Source organism: Camellia sinensis, chromosome 10 (genome assembly GCF_055761805.1).
Source record: "Camellia sinensis isolate YWXY chromosome 10, ASM5576180v1, whole genome shotgun sequence".
NCBI classification, from domain to species: domain Eukaryota; kingdom Viridiplantae; phylum Streptophyta; class Magnoliopsida; order Ericales; family Theaceae; genus Camellia; species Camellia sinensis.
Window position 1 is genome coordinate 81,019,037 of NC_138970.1, and position 20,393 is coordinate 81,039,429.

Consider the following 20,393-nt stretch of genomic DNA (forward strand, 5'->3'; position numbering starts at 1 on the left):
CCATAATATCGGGATCATCCCCAGCGCCCAGAGGACCTCCACCGTGAGGAAAATGACCGGCCATTTCAGAAAAACTGCAAAAGGAGCAAAAATGAGCAAAATGAGCCAAAATTGAAAAAAGAGTCAACAAAAGTCAACTCTCGGGAAATGAAAAAGTCAACAAAAGTCAACCCCCGAGGAAATCTTCCAAATGTTGAGACAAACTTACCTCAAGTGGTGAAAATGAGAAAAGAAGCACCGAAATCAAAATTTAATCGGTCCAAAGTGATGAAAACTGAAAGATTTCGCGAAAACAACTTGCGTGGGGCGTTGGAAAACGCGTATAGAGCTCAGATCTGAAGGGAAAAATGGTCTAGGAAGGTAGAGAAAGTGTTTTTGGAGCTGAGGTTGTGAGGAATGAGGCTTTGGCCGAGTGTATTTAAAGAAATGAGAGCGAAATGACCGAACTGCCCCGGATTTGGGCTAGGGGGTCGGCCGACCACCTTTTGTGGCAGGCCGACCACCCCCTTTGCAATATGCTAGTCGGTGGCCTCTCCCTAGGACGAGACCTAGTCGGTGGTGTTCCCCAAGTGCCCACCATGCTCTCTGCAAATTTTGGGAAGGATTGGAGTCCCCAAGACCTGAAAAAGTACAAGAGAAGTGCATTTTCCGTCGCGAAATCGCTCTACCGGAACATCAACTCCAACTTTCGATGCGTTTTTCATCGTTACTCATCAAAGTGAGATGTATCCTTTTTGAACATGTTGCGACCCCTCCGGGAGGTAAACCGGAGGTCGCAATTGAGTCACCCTCATCGAAAACTCGCATTTCTTTGCTCGTCGTTTTACGACAAATTCGCATTCGAATTCACATTTATTCTGCATTGTTATGCACGTCACTCGCATTCTCATGCACACCACTCATGCTATTGTGCACGTTTCACAGGTGTTGTCAAATCCTCATGCTTAACCCGTGTTGTCACACGCGTTACTCTTCGCATTGCGATGCACCTTTCTATCGGCGCCGCGACTGTCTGCGTTCAATATCGCTTTGAACATGTGTTGCTGATTATGTTGTGCTTGTCGAGTTTCTTTCTTTTGCAGGCACGATATTGTATGTACGGTTCATTTGAGGTTGCTGCGACCAGACGAACCGCGCAGGTATTGTATCTTCTCCGTGTGAGACGTGGCGAGAATTGAATAATTTTTCGCATTCTTAACTGCATGAAATGTAGTTGTTGCTTTGCATTCTTGCTTAAAACTGTTGCATCTATTGTGAATATGTGTTTCATTACAGCTAGCTGCATTTGCATGATCATTGAGATACCTTCGGCTTCTTGCATTGTCGGTTGCATTTTGCCCCTGCCTGCGGGCATGCCTGCGGGCACATCTCTGTTTATCTCACCTGTTTGTCTAAGTCTTCAGCCTTGTCAAAAATGGGTCGTCTCTGGGCTTTGACATTCACTCCCGTCACTTATGACTTCCGAGTTCTGTCAAAGAGGGACAACTGTAGACACCCCATTTTTGACCGACCTTAAGACTCAGACGTCACTGATTGAACGCTCGGTGATATTGCATATTGCGCTCATTTAGAAGTTTCAGAGTCCCAGCTGCAAGCCTTACCTCCGAACTTCCAGACTCTTTCGTACCTTGCCTCGGTTTGCGAACTAGGCTCTGTTTTCTCTGTTTTCTCTTCTCGAAGGGAGGGAGAGGTCTCGTAGACCATCTCTCAGTGGCCGTAGACTACGTTTCGCGGTCGTAGGCCATTTTTCCCATTTGGAGCCCGGTTTCCGGTTTTTCAGAGCCGACGGCCGTGTGCCTCGGTTCGAGACCGCCTAACCACCTCCGTTTGCTCCGATTTTTGGCATTCACCTTATTTCCTCCCTTTTGAGGAACACTTTGGCACGAGGGACCAACTTCGTGGTTGAACGCCACCTCCGGTGCTTAACAGCCCATTTTCGGGGCCTCGGGCCGCGCGTTTCGGTCCCGAACCTCCATTTTGCATCCGTTTTGGTTCATTTTTGGTGGAGACCTTATTTTCATAGTTAGGAAGCTTGTAGGAGGGTGGGAGGCCAGCAATTGTTCTGAAAAGCCAGCTTTATTCCTTCATCGCTCTCCGACGCCCGTTTTCCTCACTTGAAAGCCAATGTTGACCACCCCGGGGCCAGTTTCTTGAACCCTAAACCCCATATTTGTGTTGTACACACCTGGGAGGCCACCAAATGTTGGTGGCCGACCAGTAATTGTGCATGTCCCTTTTGAACCCCTCTAAAAAATAGTCTTTTCTCTCTCCTGGTTCACTTTTTCTGGGTTTTGACTACATAGTTGTGTTGTGCACACATGGGAGGCCACCTTTTTGAGGTGACCGACCAGCAATTGTCATTGGCCCTTTTGAACCTTGGTCGGCCAGCCATGGGAGGTGTCTGGCTGGCCCCCTGAACCTTCTGAACCTGGCCGGCCATGACCTCCTCACCTAGTTCCTCACAGATATGCCCTTTTTTTCCCCCCAGATCCTGTATCCGAGGGGGGCTCTTTTGGGGAGGAAATTTGAATTTCATTTTCCCCCCTTTTCTCCTCTCCTCTCCTCTATAAAACCAGCCCCTCAGCTGCATTTGAGAGGGTTACAAAATTTTGTTTGGAGCTATTGCATTAAATCTCCCTCTCTCTCTATTCCAACCCTCCAAACACCCTTAGTCCTACACCATTTACCCTACACCTCATAGCACAAGGCCTCCATCCCTCATTCCAGCAACTTGAGGCTGCTTTCCAGAGGAGAAGAGCTCCCAAACTTGGTCCAAGAACTGCTGGTCCATTGGTCTACAAGGGTGAGTCCCACTTTCCCTCTTTTGTGCCTTATTTTGCTTTGTATCTAAGCCATACTTGCTAGCATTTTTGGGCTCCGACCCAAACTGTAAATAGTCATATTTTGTGCTCATCTCCATGTTTGATTAAGTGTCTTTCTCTTTTTGTGGTCCCCTCCTCACCCTTTGTGTTTAAACTCTCTTTTAGGCCAATTTTTGCATAGTATTTTAGGCCTATTTGTGAGTTGTTTTGGACTTTTCCATAAACTGTGAAATATCTTGTTTTGAGCCCCTCTTCAACATTGTTGAAGGGCTCTCCTCTGTTTGAGGCCTCCTGTTATCACTAGCTTCTTTATCTCTCTTTTAGGCCAATTTTTGCATAGTATTTTAGGCCTATTTGTGAGCTGTTTTGGACCTTTCCATAAACTGTGAAATATCTTGTTTTGAACCCCTATTAAATATTTTTGAAGGGCTCTCCTCTGTTTGAGAACAGAAGCTGCCACTTGTCTCTTTACCCCTCTTTTAAGCCTTTTCTTGCATAGTAGTTTGGCCTTATTTGTGGTTATTTTCGTGGCTTGATCTAAACTATAAAGTGCCTTGTTTTGAGCCTCTCTTCAACTTTGTTGAAGGGCTCTTTGCCATTTGGGGCCAGCTGCTGTCCCTTTGTGTTTAATCTCTCTTTGAGGGTCGTTTTCGCATGATAGATTAGCCCTATTTGTGTTCATTTTTGAGACTTGTTATAAACTGGAAATATGCATGTTTTGGGACTGTCTTGCATCTGTCTTCATTCTTCATGATCAAATAACGCATGCTTTGTATAGCTGTAAGTCATTCCATGTGCCTAGTTCAAATTTCGAGGTTCATTCCATGTATTGGGTGCCATGTTTCCATGTTTTGAGGCTGTTTTGTATCACATTTCAGCGCTGAAATTTGCATGTTTGCATACCATATTCCATGCCTTGCCATGCTTTGGTAGAGTGGCATTTGTTGCCTTAGGTTCGGTCCTCGGTTTGCATGCATGCGTGCACGTATTTCGAGAGTCTCATTTTTCATCTCATGGCTACTGATGTGAGTGTGGCTGAGGTTCATGTTGGTGTAAGTCCATTGTGCATTGTGTATGCCATTTCATTTCATAGCATTGTGTATGCTAGGTTGTATGTTAGCACATTGTGTATGCCATGTTACCTCGTGCATCGTGCATGCCATTTCATAGCATTGTGTATGCTAGGTTGCATGTTAGAATTGCATTCATGCATGTCATACATATTGCATTGTGTTTGGGATAGGAGTTAGCCCAAGCACGGGAAACGAGGGACGTTTCGTACTTCGAGTGACGGAACGTGTCTAAATTCCCAGTCACCGACACTCTGGATTATCCATGATGGAGTTTAGGTCTTGTTGTGTTTATATGTGCATTCATTTCATATTGAGTCGTGCAATTCGACTCCTTGGCCATCATGCATCGATATGCGTGATTGGTGGCACGAGGATCGATGACTACACTCCCTGAAGAGTAGTCATGCATACATATGTGAAAATACTTCACCATGCCCCTTTGTTGCTCTCTGTTGCAGTAAATCAAAAATCGGCAGCCTTCCGGAGCTTGGCACGCATTCCAAGAACGATTGCAAACAGAGGCAAACCGGGGCATCGCGAGGGATTCTCCGCACAAGGCAACCGGAGCATGCATCAATCATCATCCAGAGCAGATTTGAGGCAGTCCCTGGCTTGCATGCCAATTTATTGCTTTCCTAATTTAATTTGTTAATTAATTAGGGTTTTGTACATATTTGGACTGTAATTATTCATTTGGGACTGTATATTATTTATTCGGACCCTCTGCGCGAGGGCAATGTTGTAATAAGTGTGCGTGTGTGTGATGTATGTCTTCCAACCCCACGTCTTTCTCCCTTTTATTTACCTTCTTATGATGGTTAGATTAGGGCATGTTTCAATTAGCATAGAGTATGATAGCATGTTTGCATTCATTCATCTGTCTTGCATGCACCAGGCTCGGCGCATCATACTAACTGCATTTGTATCTCAATTCTAAGTTGAATACATGTTAGTTGTAGCATTTCATATGTCATGTCTAGAATAGCCGAGCCTGCTATAGTTGCACTTTTGCATGTGTTACATTAGGCATTTCTGTATAATTAGGATCATGCATGGATTTCTAATTAGCTTCTGTTTTGGCTTGGAGTACTCGGTAAGTTTTATGCTTTAGCATCCTTGCATACGTGTGAATGACTGCCATGATAGCATGCTTACTATGAGGCTAATTGCTTATGTGATATATCTGCCTGAATGCCTGTGGGTGAAGGTTGGGTTATTTGAATTGAAACAATTCATCAAATGTGTGTTTTAAGCCCACTAGATGGTGGCAAAATCATGTTTTCTAAGTCCACCCGAGGGTGGCAAATCTACGCCTTAGCCTACTTGCGGGTAGCACCATCAAACAATTTTCAAACAAACAAACATGAAATGTTTTGTTCCAGTTCAGGCAATCCAGTCTATACTTGTATGCTGTGCGCATCACATAGTAAATCAAGGCTAATAACCGGAATAAGAACGCATAATGTTTTCAAAAATAGATATCATGGTTAGTAGAGGCCGATCTTTGATCGGGCGAGCGGGAGTGCTCACGAAGTGACCTTCCCCAATCGTACCCAAGTTCCCGAGCCAAGACAACTTTGGTGATGACGGACACGTGGCCTTAGGCAAACGAGTCAGGGTTTCCTAAATTTCCCCAAAATAAAACATTTAGGTGGCGACTCTGTATCTGGCAAAGCAGTCCATGTTTGGCACTTCTTTCAAAATCTGTTTTTCTCAAAACGATTTGCCGGATTTGGACTCTTTGGTTCAGATTAAGAACCGTGACAATTTGAGAGTCCTAAACTGTAGTGAGACCAACACAAACAGAACGGGTGGGGGGGACTCTCCCTCCCGGGGCGTTCGGGGACGTCTACAATGACCCAGGCACAAACCATAGGAGTTTGGCTCGCTTAGAGCCCACCAAATGTAAGCCCATCACTATGTATCCATTGAAGTAGATCAGCTCAATATGAGATAAGCAGTAGATTGGCCAGGTCAGTCGAAGATGACCACTTAGTTAGTCAAGCATTATGAGGTGCTCGGACTAAGCTTGATCTGAATAAGACAAAGTCGCACTTAATACGCTCTCAATAAATAGATAATGTGTCATGATTATAGGGTGGTCCCCTCTACCTACAATTGTCGCCAGATAAGAGGAGATGTAAACCTGCACCGCTAGTACTATTAGGCATGCCCTACAGTAGTACTACATATTGCAACCTAGGATAGATAAGGGAATCAACCGAATCACCTCCTCACACAAGTGAAGAATCTTATATAGACCCATTAAAAAAGCTTAGAAAAGGTATGTTGTAACACTTTAGGTCCCCATTTGACCTAATTACTCATAACCATTCACTATTTGGGTTCAAATCGTTTATATCACTGAGTAGTCATTCATGTTCATATTGTTATCACACAGATTCGATGTTATTGTTTTTGAATTCACACTTGGAATTGAGAATTGGGTTATGGTTATGGTTATATTGAATTAGGAATTAGAAACTCAAGATTACTGCGTAGATCGATCGATTGCACTGGGGAAATAATCGATCGCCACTCTTGTATTTTGTCCAATGCATTTTTCAAAATGTTGAGTTCACTAGGCGATCGATCACACAAACAATTGCCTCACAAAACCATTTTTGAAAATTTTAGTAGAATGTAGTCACTGAAAGGGAATCGATCCCTTTGAGAGTGATCGATTGCTTTTTGGAGGCGATCAATCGCCTTGCCAGCTATAACTCATTTAATTGGCTTTCTCCTCTCTCTCTCTCTCTCTCTCTCTCTCTCTCTCTCTCTCTCTCTCTTCTCTTTCTACGTTTCTCACCTAACATATTTAACAATTAAACACCTTAGATTAGGTGTCTTGGGTCGTGATTCATTCAAAATTTCAAGTATTAAAATCGTAGAGTATGGTGAGGGCTTTGATTTGGTCCTAACCAATCTTCATTTCGTTGACTTTTTCATTTTCCTCATTTTTCTCTTTTCTCAAAGAGGTAGGTTTTTCTTTCATTTACTTAATATGAATTCATGGGTGTATGTGTGGATATTTGATAAAACTTGGATATTTGTACAGAGTTGAGAAATGACATGTTAGGGAGTTAGCGTTTGATGATTAATTGGGTATTTCTCTATAATTTTCTTACTAAATCTTTTTTCATGATATAAAGGTGTGCATGAGGGTACTCAAAATTGATAAAGCCCCAATCTTGTTAAAAGCCCTAATTTGTGAAATTGTACAAAACTTCAAATTTGAAATATTATATTGAAATTGGATTTGAATGTATATAATTTGTGAAATTATATCATTGTTAGAGATAATTGTGTCATCCATTGATGGAGAATGACATTGTTATAGACATTGATACAATAGGTTGACAAAAACTCACTTTCGTTGTATTGTTGAATTCATGAAAATGAAAATTCGTTGATGAACAGAGGTGCATAAAGCACATTTTATGAGAATTAAATAATTCCATTTGTTGCATTGAATCTATTAGAACATTATAGTTTCAATTGAACAGTAGTAGTTAATCTAGATCATGTATAGATGAGGTTAATGATTGTTTTTATCAATAAAGTTTTCTTTTACTGATCAAAAAACATGAGGCTAAGGATAAGGTGAGCTAGCCAGTCTTTCATTTCTTCCTAAAAGAGTCCATTGCCCATTCTGGTAATCTTTCTTTCCTGGAGGGACTTATCAGTATAACTTCCCTGTGCTTCCAGCTTCCTAAGTTAGTTTGCTTCTCTCTCCTAGGATCCCTGGATCTAGAGACCGAGCCATTCCTCTTGCCTAACGCTAAGGATGACAGCTAGTCAAAATAGATTTTTCAATGCCCATAGTCCATAGTCTAGTAGGTCCTTGTAAGGCAAATGCAAGGAAGGCTAGCAACTGAGTATTAAGACACGAACGACGACGCAGTTCGCTTTTTTCATTCAATAGATAAGGAACAGTTATCATCTATGCAATTACGTAAGGCAGCTCGATTTCAAAGTAATTCAATCTCTATCAGGTAGTGAGTTAGCTACTCTGTCAGCTAGATCTATTAGGTCAGCTGTTTCAATAAGCTTTGTACATTGGTAGAGTCACTCAAGTTGTTGTCCTCCCGGCTTTCTGACAAGTTGCTAGTGACCTCTTGCCTTTTTAGGGAGACAGACAGACACCTTAATGTAGGGTTGGTTCGATAGTACATGGTAAACAACTGAAAACCTATACGATGTAGGTGCCAAGGTCCTTTTCAGCTCGAAATTGATAAATTTGGTGGTGTTTAGGTGACACTTAACCATGGTCACTGGCAGAATGTTGCTCTAGATAGCTTAGTAGATTAGGTGGTGCTTAGCGATGATCACTGACAGATACATATACCTAAGAGTAGGGTTGTGCAAAAACCGCCCAATCTACACTGACCCATCTTCTAACTGCAGATTAAACTTTGAAATTTATAATCCGTCACGAAACCGCTCCACTGCGCTATAGCTAATATATATGTTTTTTTTTTTTTAACCTTTAATGAAATATCAAAGTAAAAATAAGTGTGAGAGTGATTTAAGATATGAAGTTTGTTGCAAATTCTTAGTTATTTATGAAAAATATTATGTGAAATTAGTTTGCGTTATATATATGAAAAATATTATGAAAATTAGTGTTATATATTATGCAAATACTTGATAATTGTTTATACTTTAATCAACTAGTAAATTGTAACATCCCCAAACCATCCAAACCGCAGTTTGGTTATTTGTCAATCTGTCATTCATGGCTTAATTTATAATTTTACTCTCAAACCGCCCAGACCACACCACACACTCCCCTACTTGAGAGGATTCACTAGGTCAAAAATAATGAAATTGAGAAATGTTAACTTAATAAGAACGTATAGTTTTGGTCACTGGGTTTGATAGAAAGCTCTTATGAAATAAGAAACTTTTTTGAGCATACTATACATATATAGCATCATGATTATGTACATGTGTAGAGACATGTTATTTTGTAAGAAAATACCTACTAGACTATGTGGGTGTTTGGGAAATTGGCAATTTTAGTTTTTTGCTATTTTAGTAGGCTAACATTTTCGTATTTGGAAAGATGATTGGATTTTTTTGTAGTTGAATGTGATGTTTGTGAGAGAAAAAGTGAAATGATTATGGGTTCAATGTGACATTTTATCTTATTAGCTATTTTAGCTTATTTTGTCTTTTTGTGGATTTTAGCCAAAAAATAACCTAAAACCCACTTGCCAAACAGGGCCATATGTTCACCCTACATGGCTTAAATATTTTTTACTTGTTGATGGCATGCCCTGACCTTGAGGCGAGGCATGTGATATGTACATGAACTATAGAAGTGCTCTTTTAATTTGTAAGTCTTGGGCCCTTTTTGTGTAGGTCGAGTGCCGTCTTTTGTAAGGATTATACCCTTTTATTTGTTGTAAGCCTAAGGACATTTCAATTACATTTACTATTATACCTTTTGAATTACACAAGTTTCATTCATTTCACTTAGATGTTGAATATATGATGTATGTAATTGGAGAATCTCATGCACTTACTGATATTTTTATATCCATATCTATAAGAGAACCCTTTTTATTGTATTTTCTTTATTATTTATGATTAATTTTTGTGGATCAAATCTTGTAAATCTTGGACGTGACATACGTTATGAATATACATATATTATTTCTTGTTATCTTCCTCTCCAAGCATATCGAATCTTGTAAATCCTGGACCTTAATGGTTTCAAAAATCGAAATCGACTACATGAATAGACTATTGGAATTTTTAGAACCATTTAATAAATTTAATTAAAAATTGATTAGTTTAATAGATTAAGTTGTGTTTAACTGGCCTAATGTTCTAGTTATTGTATTAAGCCGCTCTAGCTATATAAGTTAGCCTTAAGCTCATTTTCGTTCATTTTCTCTTCACTTTCAGTGCAAAAATCTTAGGGAGTACTCTAGAGAGAGAAAGAGAACTCACATTCTAGAGAGAGAAAGTAAGAAGAAAAACTTAGAGGGTTAGCTTGAATTAGTCAACGTTGTGCTAGAACAAGTGTATTTGAAGACTTTAGATAAGAATTCAACTTTCAATTCCTGAAGATAATGTGTTTTAGTATTGAGTTCATGGGTTATATATGATTTTTTGCATGTATTTTGTTCATGGAAGTCATAAAGATACAGAAACTTTACATGCATGCATGAATATGTTGAATTTTGCCATGTTGAGTTTGAATTCTAACATCCATGTTGAAATTATGAATTAATTTGTACATGCATGTTTCATTCATCATTTGTTAACTCTTAAAATCATGTTTTGGAAAAGAGTTTTGTATATGCATGGAGGTTTTGAGCTCAAATTTGTTAAATTCATGACTTTTGAGAAAAAGAACTTGGAAAAACTTATACGCATGAGTTTTTGGTTCAATTTTGGTGGATTTAAAGTGATTTTGAGCAAATGATTTTTAAAAGGTCATGTATACATGTTTTCCAAAGAAACTTTGTATTTTTGAATGAGCCATGAATGACCCAAAGCTTTGAATTTACATTTTTGGAGCTCTAACTCTGTTCTGGAAAACCTAGAAATTCTATAAACTGCTCAAGTGACCAAGTGTGTGCTCGAGTGAACTTGACGAGCTCCTAGTACTTTTGCAGTCTTTACAGACCGCTCGAGCGACCAACTGTTGGCTCAAGCGCAGATTAGACCATCCTAGTATAAATTATGACTCATAATTGTGAATGACTCTAGGACACATATGGTATCTATGTGTTTGTTTTTAGATGTGAGTTATTAACGTATGAATAATTTGTTTACTTCATAATATGCACTGCTCATTAGACAAAATTTGTTAGTTTGCTTCTATTTCTGGCCTCGTTATTAATTAAATATTTTTTTTAATTCTGTCTTTGAGGCTGGGCAATCTAGGATTTCTGGCCGATTACGATCCAAACTTTTAGGGGCGGGTTCGGGTCATGACAGTTGGTATCAGAGCACGAATTAATAAATCACACACTTGTCCAAATGAGCAATAAGGTGTTTAGAAAAGACTTAAGATTGCATTTATTTGAAAATATATGCTTATGTGCAGTCCGACTCTACAAATATGTGAACATATGAAAATATGAATATGAGAATATGTGCCTACGTACAACTCTGTCTACGTGTATCTATGTATATCTTTGTACTTGTCATAATATGAGTTCATGTAGAACAAGGTGAGAATGAGAGCCGATGAAATAGAAGAGTTCTTCACTACTCGATTAGACAGAATGGAGAGAATAATGCAAGATATGGCAGAAAATCTGAGACAACAATAGCAGTGGCAACAATAATTGCAACAATCTCCACCCCCACCTCCAATGCCAGTACCACTTGTGCAATATAATCAGATTGATGACCGAACGAATGCTCTCACTAAAGAATTTAAGAAAATGAAACCACCATTATTTCATGGGACAGTGAACCCATTAAAAGCTGAAGTTTAGGTCCTTGGAATTGAAAAATTATTCGAGGTATTTTTGTGTGCTGAGGCACAAAAGGTTCAGTTAGCTGCATTCACTCTAGAGGATGAGGAAAGAAGATGGTGGATATTAATCCAAGAAAAAAATAAGAGGATTGATTTGACACAATTACTTGAAATCTTCTATAAGAAGTACTTTTCTCAATGCATCAGGATAAGAAAGTGTCTAAATTTAAAGGGTTGAAGCAAGGTAATCAAACTGTAGTTGAGTATGAAGCATGGTTCACTGAGTTGGCTAGATTTGCACCACACATGGTTGACATTGATTACAAGAAGGCAAGAAAATTTAGGTGGGCTCCGAAATGAAATCTAAAGAAAGTGAATGTTATGAAATTGCCAAAGTATGTGGATATGGCCTCACATAATCAACCGTCTGAATGGAAAGGGAAAAGACAAGACTCTTATTCAAATAAGGGGTCAACGTTGTCTAAGAAGCAAAATCGGGGAACACCCAGTACTTCTAATTCCATTAGGGATTCTGCGCCACTATGCAATGAATGTGATAGAAGACATCGAGGAGTCTGTTACCATATTTCGGGAGCTTGTTTTCGGTGTGGTAAAACAAGCTATATAGTGAGGGACTATCCTAAACAAAGAGATGGAAGGCCAACCGTTAGCTCAACCGAATCGATTCATATGCCAAGAAATATTGCAGGACCTGCTGCTACAAGGGATACACTCAAACAAGGAAGAGTATTTGCACTCATCCCAGGGGATACTCAGAATATTGAGGCCGTTGTCTCAGGTACCTTTTCTATTTGCAGTCAAGATACTTATGTATTAATTGATTCGGCTTCGTCACATTCTTTTATATTTACTACATTTGCATCTAGATTGCGTAGACCTATGGAATCATCACCTTATTTATTGTATGTATCTGCTCCATTTGGAGAATCTATGAAATACGTATTGGGGATGTTAATTGACTCTGGATACATATATATCTGTACATTTTCTTTAAATGATTTATTATATTACTTGTTCTCACTGACTGGACCATCAGGACTAGGACTATGTGATTATGCAACTGGGTTGGACACCCTAAATAATGAACTCTATATTATGTGAGACTGTGTACTTTGCTTGTTTAAGATGACTAGACTATTTGACTAGACTATTAGACCCATGATTTTGTGATTATATGACTTGTTTGGAACTCCCGCATGACGAACTCAATATTATGTGCCACCGAGGAACTCTATATAATGAACAATTGCATACCTGTATACCTACATATGAATTTATTTAGAGAATGTCATATTGCATATGACCTGAAACGCTTTGATATGAATCATTATGATGTATGACTTTGAGAACTGATGAACTTGAAACAATTGTGAAATTATTAACCATACACCTACACGAATGGAATGTGACCTACAGAACCATATGTACTTTGTTTGAGAATGATAGGGTAGAACTTTCATTTGATTTAATCTGTTAGGACCTTTTATCTGATTGGATTTGATAGAACCTTTATCTGATTTGATTTCATTTACGGGGGATTATGAGTTGTTCATGAACAAATGATGGGATTATTATTATTGTCAAGGGAATTGATAGACCCAGAACTTGAATCTATTTTGAATACTTGACTTCTTTAGAAGACTTGATGTGAACTGCCAACAGACTGATCTAATCATGAACACTACTGAGAATCAACCTTCAACTATTGGGTACATATGTGTTATAGATGAACTGAATCATGCAAGTCTAGTGATTGATTGTATTAGAAAATGGTTGTTTCGGTGTTACTGTATTTTAAATTCGATGCTATGGGAACTATTGACAGCAGACCGATTCGATTATAAACAATATTTGAACGTTTACCTTTGACTAATCAGAATATGTATTATATGAGAGATTAGTTGCTTCAGTATTACCTTTGCTGTCATGGGATTAATAGATAGGTTCGCTTTATATTCTTGATGTCTTTTGAATAACTTTCAATGACTTTGATGAATCACTAAACCGAATACTGAATTGAACCGTGAACTAGTACATAATTGAGAAATAAATCGAACTTCTGTAACAAAGGGGAATGGATCGAATTTCCGTGATAAGGTTGGTGAGAAAGAATCCGCTTGCAAAAAGGGAGAATGATATGAGACCAAAGTATTTGATTTGTTTCTGACACGAGGTATTCTGAGTTATTTCCGACACAAGGTAATGTAAGTTTGGAGGACCAAACTTCTCAAAGGAGAGAAGACTGTGACGATCCCAATATGCATATTATGATTATATTTATTTAATTATGGGTTAATTATTAATTGTGTTATGTGCCATGTGATTACTTTGAGTATATTTTTTCAATTTGAAAATTATCTGTTGTGATTTCTGCTTTGGATATAAAATTGATGGCCTTAATGGTTTTAGAAACCGAAATCGACTATATGAATAGACTAATTGAAATTTTTAGAACCATTTGATAAATTTAATTAAAAATTGATTCAGTTTGATAAAGTAAGTTGTGTTTAACTAGTCTAATGTTCTAATTATTGTATTACGCCACTCTAGATATATAAATGAGCCTTAAGCTCATTGGAGCTCATTTTCTCTTCACTTTGAGTGCAAAAATATGAGGGAGAACTCTAGAGAGAGTGTCACGACCCGAACCCGCCCCTCTGGGTTAAGGCCATAACCGGCCAGTAATCACAAGATTACCAACGGCCTCAAACCAAATAAGACAAAACTCATCAGAGTAAAAGGGGCCAAACGGAAGCAATTTTAAAACTTTGTCCATAGAGACGTGCTTATATGCACATCATAACATTCCAGACATACATATGTTAATAACTCACAACAGAAAGTATAGTAACATAAGTACTGTACAGACAGGATCATTCAAATTTAAGTCAGCCAAGCGAACTACATACAGACGTATTCAAACTTTCGCCAACCTGACAAAATGTAAATACATGACAAAAGGGGCGAAGACGGGTCTCATGCGTGAGACACAAGGGCTGACTCTCTCAAAACCTTAGTTATTCCGTACAGACTTCACTGAGGCTGGGTCTGGACTTCTCTTGGCTCACCTACAAACATATGAATGAGCGTGAGCGATAGCCCAGTGAATAATATCAAATCAAATACAGAAGTTACATAACAATGTAGAACAACATGTTCCAAACGGCCTTGGGCCCAATTTACATTTTAACTAGTATATACATACATAGACACATGTAAGTTAAGCAACTGAGGTTCCAAACACATCATACGGCCTCGGGCCCAATTCATTCGTTTCATTGTCAAACTATTACTCGTGTCAAACTGGCCTGCAGCCTTTTCAAACTTTCATATCAAACTGGCCCTTAGGCCTATTTACACTTTCGTGTCGAAACGGCCTCTGGCCCATTCATTCATGTCTTGTCAAAACGACCTTCGGTCCATTCATTTATGTCAAAACGACCTTCGGTCTATTCATTTCTGCCAAAACAGCCTTCGGCCCAATCATTCATGTCAAAACGGCCTTCGGCCCATTCATTTTTGCCCAAACAGCCTTTGGCCCAATCATTCATGTCAAAACGGCCTTCGGCCCAATCATTTCTATCGAAATGACCGTCGGTCCATTCATTTTTGTCAAAACCAGTTATTTACACAAGGCGTACTGAATCCACACACTTTCGGATAATCAGGGTTTTTCCAAAGCTTTTTAGATGTTAATAACATCTACATAATACTAAGGGATGACATTTCGGACAAAACAAAGGAATAATCGTCTCGGAACCAAAGTACACCCGTTCACAACCGTCGGTGGCCGACCCGAGATCGATTAGACACACCCACCCGTACAAAACCGTCGGTGCCAAAAGATATCCTAACCAAAGGTGCTACATAGGCTTAACGTCCCCTAGCACGAAAGGACGCTCCAAGAATGTCATCAAAACAAACATAATACCATTTACTTTAACCTGATTTCCCAAAATCTGATAACATTGAAGCAACTACTCTCCCTTACAAAACATATTCTGATCAGTCAAAGACAAATGTTCAGTACTGCTTATAATCAAATCAATCTGCCATCATCGGTCCCCATAGCGTCAACCAACAAGGATGGGACAATACACAAGCATCGTTCCTTAAGACACCCAATCACGGGATTTGTACAATTCGGCTCATTTTCAACACATATGCCCTCGATAGTTGGGAGTTGGTTCTCAACGGTGTTCATAGTTAGATCAATCTGTTGACAGCCCACAAAAGGTCTTTCAAATAAGTCAAGTATTCCAAACGAATTCAAGTTTTGGGTCTATCAGTTTTTCTGCCAAGAATAATCTGGCTATTTATTCACAAGCAATTCTTAATCCCCTTTTTACAAAATCAAATTAGATAGAGGGTCTTATCGGTCGATCCAAGCAAAGGTCTTGTCAGATTAGATCGAACAAAGGTTCCATCAAATTATATCAAGTGAGGGTTCCATCGAAACAATATTAGGCAAAGGTTCTATTGGATCGAATCAGATATAAGTTTTCTCAAATATGGTACATTTGGTTCTGTGAGGCTCACTTCGTTTGTTTAGGCACACGGCTGATAGTTTTACAATTGTCCTAAGTTTATCAGTTCTCAAGGTCATATCAGAATTATTCATCATAACTGTTCATATCAAAGCATTTCAAGTCATGTACAATATGGCATTGACTACATAAATTCGGGGGTAGTTGCATAAACGTGCAGTTATTCAGATCAGGAGGTATGTACCATAATCAATACAGCAATTCCCAAACAAGTCTTATATACAAGCACATGGTGCACAGTAACACATTAAACAGAGTTCCTCGGTTGTACATAAGATAGGGTCTGTTACACAAAAGTTCCAAATTAGTCACAAAATGTAGGTTTATGAGTCGAGCCCAGTATAGTCACATAATCCAGTCAATTTTCTACCCATCAAAGTGCATGGTCTCACAATTATAGAGTTCATCATTTAGGGTGCTCAACTCGGTCACACGATCACCGAATCATACTTCCAGTGGTTTAGTCATCAAAACAGTAATATAAAAAATCACCCTAAGCATAGGTTCAAATGTACGTGTGCATGTGCAGAGCTAATCGATACCCCAATACGCATTTCACAAATTTTCCCAAATGGAACATACACATTCCATGAATACGGTCTCGATCTTGTGAGTCCAACCAATCTAAATACACATGCAGCAGATACGAAAAGATATGTCGATTCGAATCAAATAATATCCCAAGCAAAGATGTACACATGTACTAATTCAAGATCAATCAACACATAAGCATTCGTTTGTAAACAATATAGATACCTGGGATAACAATCACAGTATTCTGAGTGCTTTCTGGGATGAGCGTAATTACTCTATCCTGAGTAGTAATTCCTACCACTGGTACGAATCTAGCTAAGGCAGAACATTTATTCACATTGCTCAGTTCAGGTACAATCCCTTACCATGTGGTCCATTTTACCACACCTATAACAAGCCCCCAAAATCCGACAACGACTCCTCGGTGTTTCTTACACTGGTGGTGGCAAAAGTTCTTACCATAACAGCAACTGACGTTATTGTCTTAAGATCTCTGCCATTTCTTGTACCATTCTTTCCAGTCTATCAGGTCGAGCTGTAAAAGAGTCTGCCAACTCGTATGCCCTTACTTTAACCACGTTGTGCACGAACCCTTATTAAATCATGCCAAATACGGGGGTGCCCAGTACAAAAATAAACACATAGTCACACATAGGCACGTATTTATATTCTCATTTCACATATCATACGTAATTAATCACATACGTAACAGATAATTGCATACTTATCAGATATCGCATGCTGAACATTTACTAAGTAATTATATACTCAAATCATGTTCATATTTCATATAGACACCCGTAGGCAGAATTGAATGCACATAAACAACTTGTCATGATTCATATATTCATGTATGTGCATTATAACAAAGCAAACTTGTTGTACACATTAGTGTAACAATTCATATCTCATATTCAAATCATGTGTGGTACTCCCTTTAGCATAGCATATCATACTAGTCAAGCATATCAAGTTCCATAATGGAACCTTCAGTACCGGCAACATGTCTCATACATAGGCCACGGTATTATTTCCCCCGGGCTAGGGCTTCATGACCATAAGCCACAGTATTATGTCCCCTGGGCGAGGGCCTCTACTAAGGATACCACAATTATGTTCAAGGAAAATTTTGAACAATCATTAATTCATTTCATATCATCATAACATAATTAAGGCTAAACGTAACTTTATAGAGTTCTTACTCACCATCCGATTGAACTCGCATTATACTTTATACAAAAATTCACGAGTATGCATATACCAGAAAGCATACATATTCCAATGGTTTACAATGCAAGCAATCCACAAATTTATAGCACATAATCGTTCACATTAAATATTTAAGCGTATTTTTGATGCTTTCAAATTCATACTTATCACATGAATGCATCCTAGATCTTTTCTAGACGCTTATTACTCTTTTGGACAAGTGCGTGAGTTATTAACTCGTGCTCTGATACCACTCTGTCACGACCCGAACCCGCCCCTCTGGGTTAAGGCCATAACCGGCCAGTAATCACAAGATTACCAACGGCCTCAAACCAAATAAGACAAAACTCATCAGAGTAAAAGGGGCCAAACGGAAGCAATTTTAAAACTTTGTCCATAGAGACGTGCTTATATGCACATCATAACATTCCAGACATACATATGTTAATAACTCACAACAGAAAGTATAGTAACATAAGTACTGTACAGACAGGATCATTCAAATCTAAGTCAGCCAAGCGAAACGACATACAGACGTATTCAAACTTTCGTCAACCTGACAAAATGTAAATACATGACAAAAGGGGCGAAGACGGGTCTCATGCGTGAGACACAAGGGCTGACTCTCTCAAAACCTTAGTTATTCCGTACAGACTTCACTGAGGCTGGGTCTGGACTTCTCTTGGCTCACCTACAAACATATGAATGAGCGTGAGCGATAGCCCAGTGAATAATATCAAATCAAATACAGAAGTTACATAACAATGTAGAACAACATGTTCCAAACGGCCTTGGGCCCAATTTACATTTTAACTAGTATATACATACATAGACACATGTAAGTTAAGCAACTGAGGTTCCAAACACATCATACGGCCTCGGGCCCAATTCATTCGTTTCATTGTCAAACTATTACTCGTGTCAAACTGGCCTGCAGCCTTTTCAAACTTTCATATCAAACTGGCCCTTAGGCCTATTTACACTTTCGTGTCGAAACGGCCTCTGGCCCATTCATTCATGTCTTGTCAAAACGGCCTTCGGTCCATTCATTTATGTCAAAACGACCTTCGGTCTATTCATTTCTGCCAAAACAGCCTTCGGCCCAATCATTCATGTCAAAACGGCCTTCGGCCCTTTCATTTTTGCCCAAACGGCCTTTGGCCCAATCATTCATGTCAAAACGGCCTTCGGCCCAATCATTCATGTCAAAATGGCCTTCGGCCCAATCATTTCTATCGAAATGACCGTCGGTTCATTCATTTCTGTCAAAACGACCTTCGGTCCATTCGCTTACGTCAAAACGGCCTTCGGCCCATACATTCGTGTCAAAACGGCCTTCGACCCACTCATTCATTTCAAAACGACCTTAAGTCCATTTATTTCTATCAAAACGACCTTAGGTCCATTTATTTTTATCAAAACGACCTTTGGTCTTTGTCAAAACGACCTTTGGTCCATTTATGTTTATCGAAACGACCTTTGGTCCACAATCCCAATTAGCAACTCATAAAGCTTATAAGGGAATAATAATTGGACATTCACAATCATTCAAACATCGATATTACTCACAGTGATCGGCTTGTGGATTTGCCCTAGAGCTTGACCCTACACATTTCATGAACACAAAAGGGTCACTAACAGTTCAATCCGTTCTTTGATTCACATATTTCTCTTTAGGCTTTATTCTTATCTCATTAACTCATTTACAATGCTTAATATATGCCTAAGAGTACTTACAAGTGAAAGAGAACGGAAAATGAAACACAGAACGAGCATACAAAATTTCAGAGAACAGGGTCCCCACTCGAGCGTCAACTTACCCTCTCGAGCGGACCCTTAAGGCCTGCAAAAGTACTGATTGCATGAAAAATACGCTCGAACGTGGAATAGAGAGCTCGAGCGAAAGGCCTGTCTACAAAACTCCCCGCTCGAGCGTGAGATATCCCGCTCGAGCGGAAATCCAACTCTGCAAAAAGTGCTGGGAGCACGATTTTCCCGCTCGAGCGGCACTTAACCCGCTCGAGCAGACATCAAAAATCTGGGTTTTCCAAATTGAGTTCTTGAGCTCCCTTCAACATTCAAACCATCATTTCTTGTCTTTAATGGCTCCAATTTCACATATACTTGTACTAACATAGTATACACACCAGAACACATCTTCATGGAGCCCAATTTCATAAATCAAATACATGCATGGCTCAATTTAATTCAAGCTCAATTCTATCATACACATTCATGCATTCAAAGCTCCTATCTTTAATTATTCTAACATGCATGCTAATCTTGACTTCATTTTCATTCCAAATAATGCAAATGGTGTTCATTCTCATGGAGCTCAACAAAAACATGCTTGCATGTAGGATTACACTACCAATCTTTCATAATTTCACAAATTACATGCTAAATTTGTGATTCCATGGGAGTTCATTACATGCATGCACATATCAAGCCTCAATTTCAACAAAATGATCTCAAATCATGCTCTTGATCACAAACAACCCTTGAACACACAAGATTACACATTAAACTCATGAATTCAAGAATCAATGCTTACCTAGAGGCTCAATCTTCACAATTATGGCCAAGTCTTGCACCTAGCCTTGCCAATTCACAATTTTGAATCAAAATGCCCAAAGGTGCCTCCCCTCTCTCTCAAAGTCGACTCTCTCTTTTCTAGAGAGTTAAACTTCAGCCAAAATGATATAAGAAGAGGAATTGAATGTAATAAGGGCCCTTATATGGC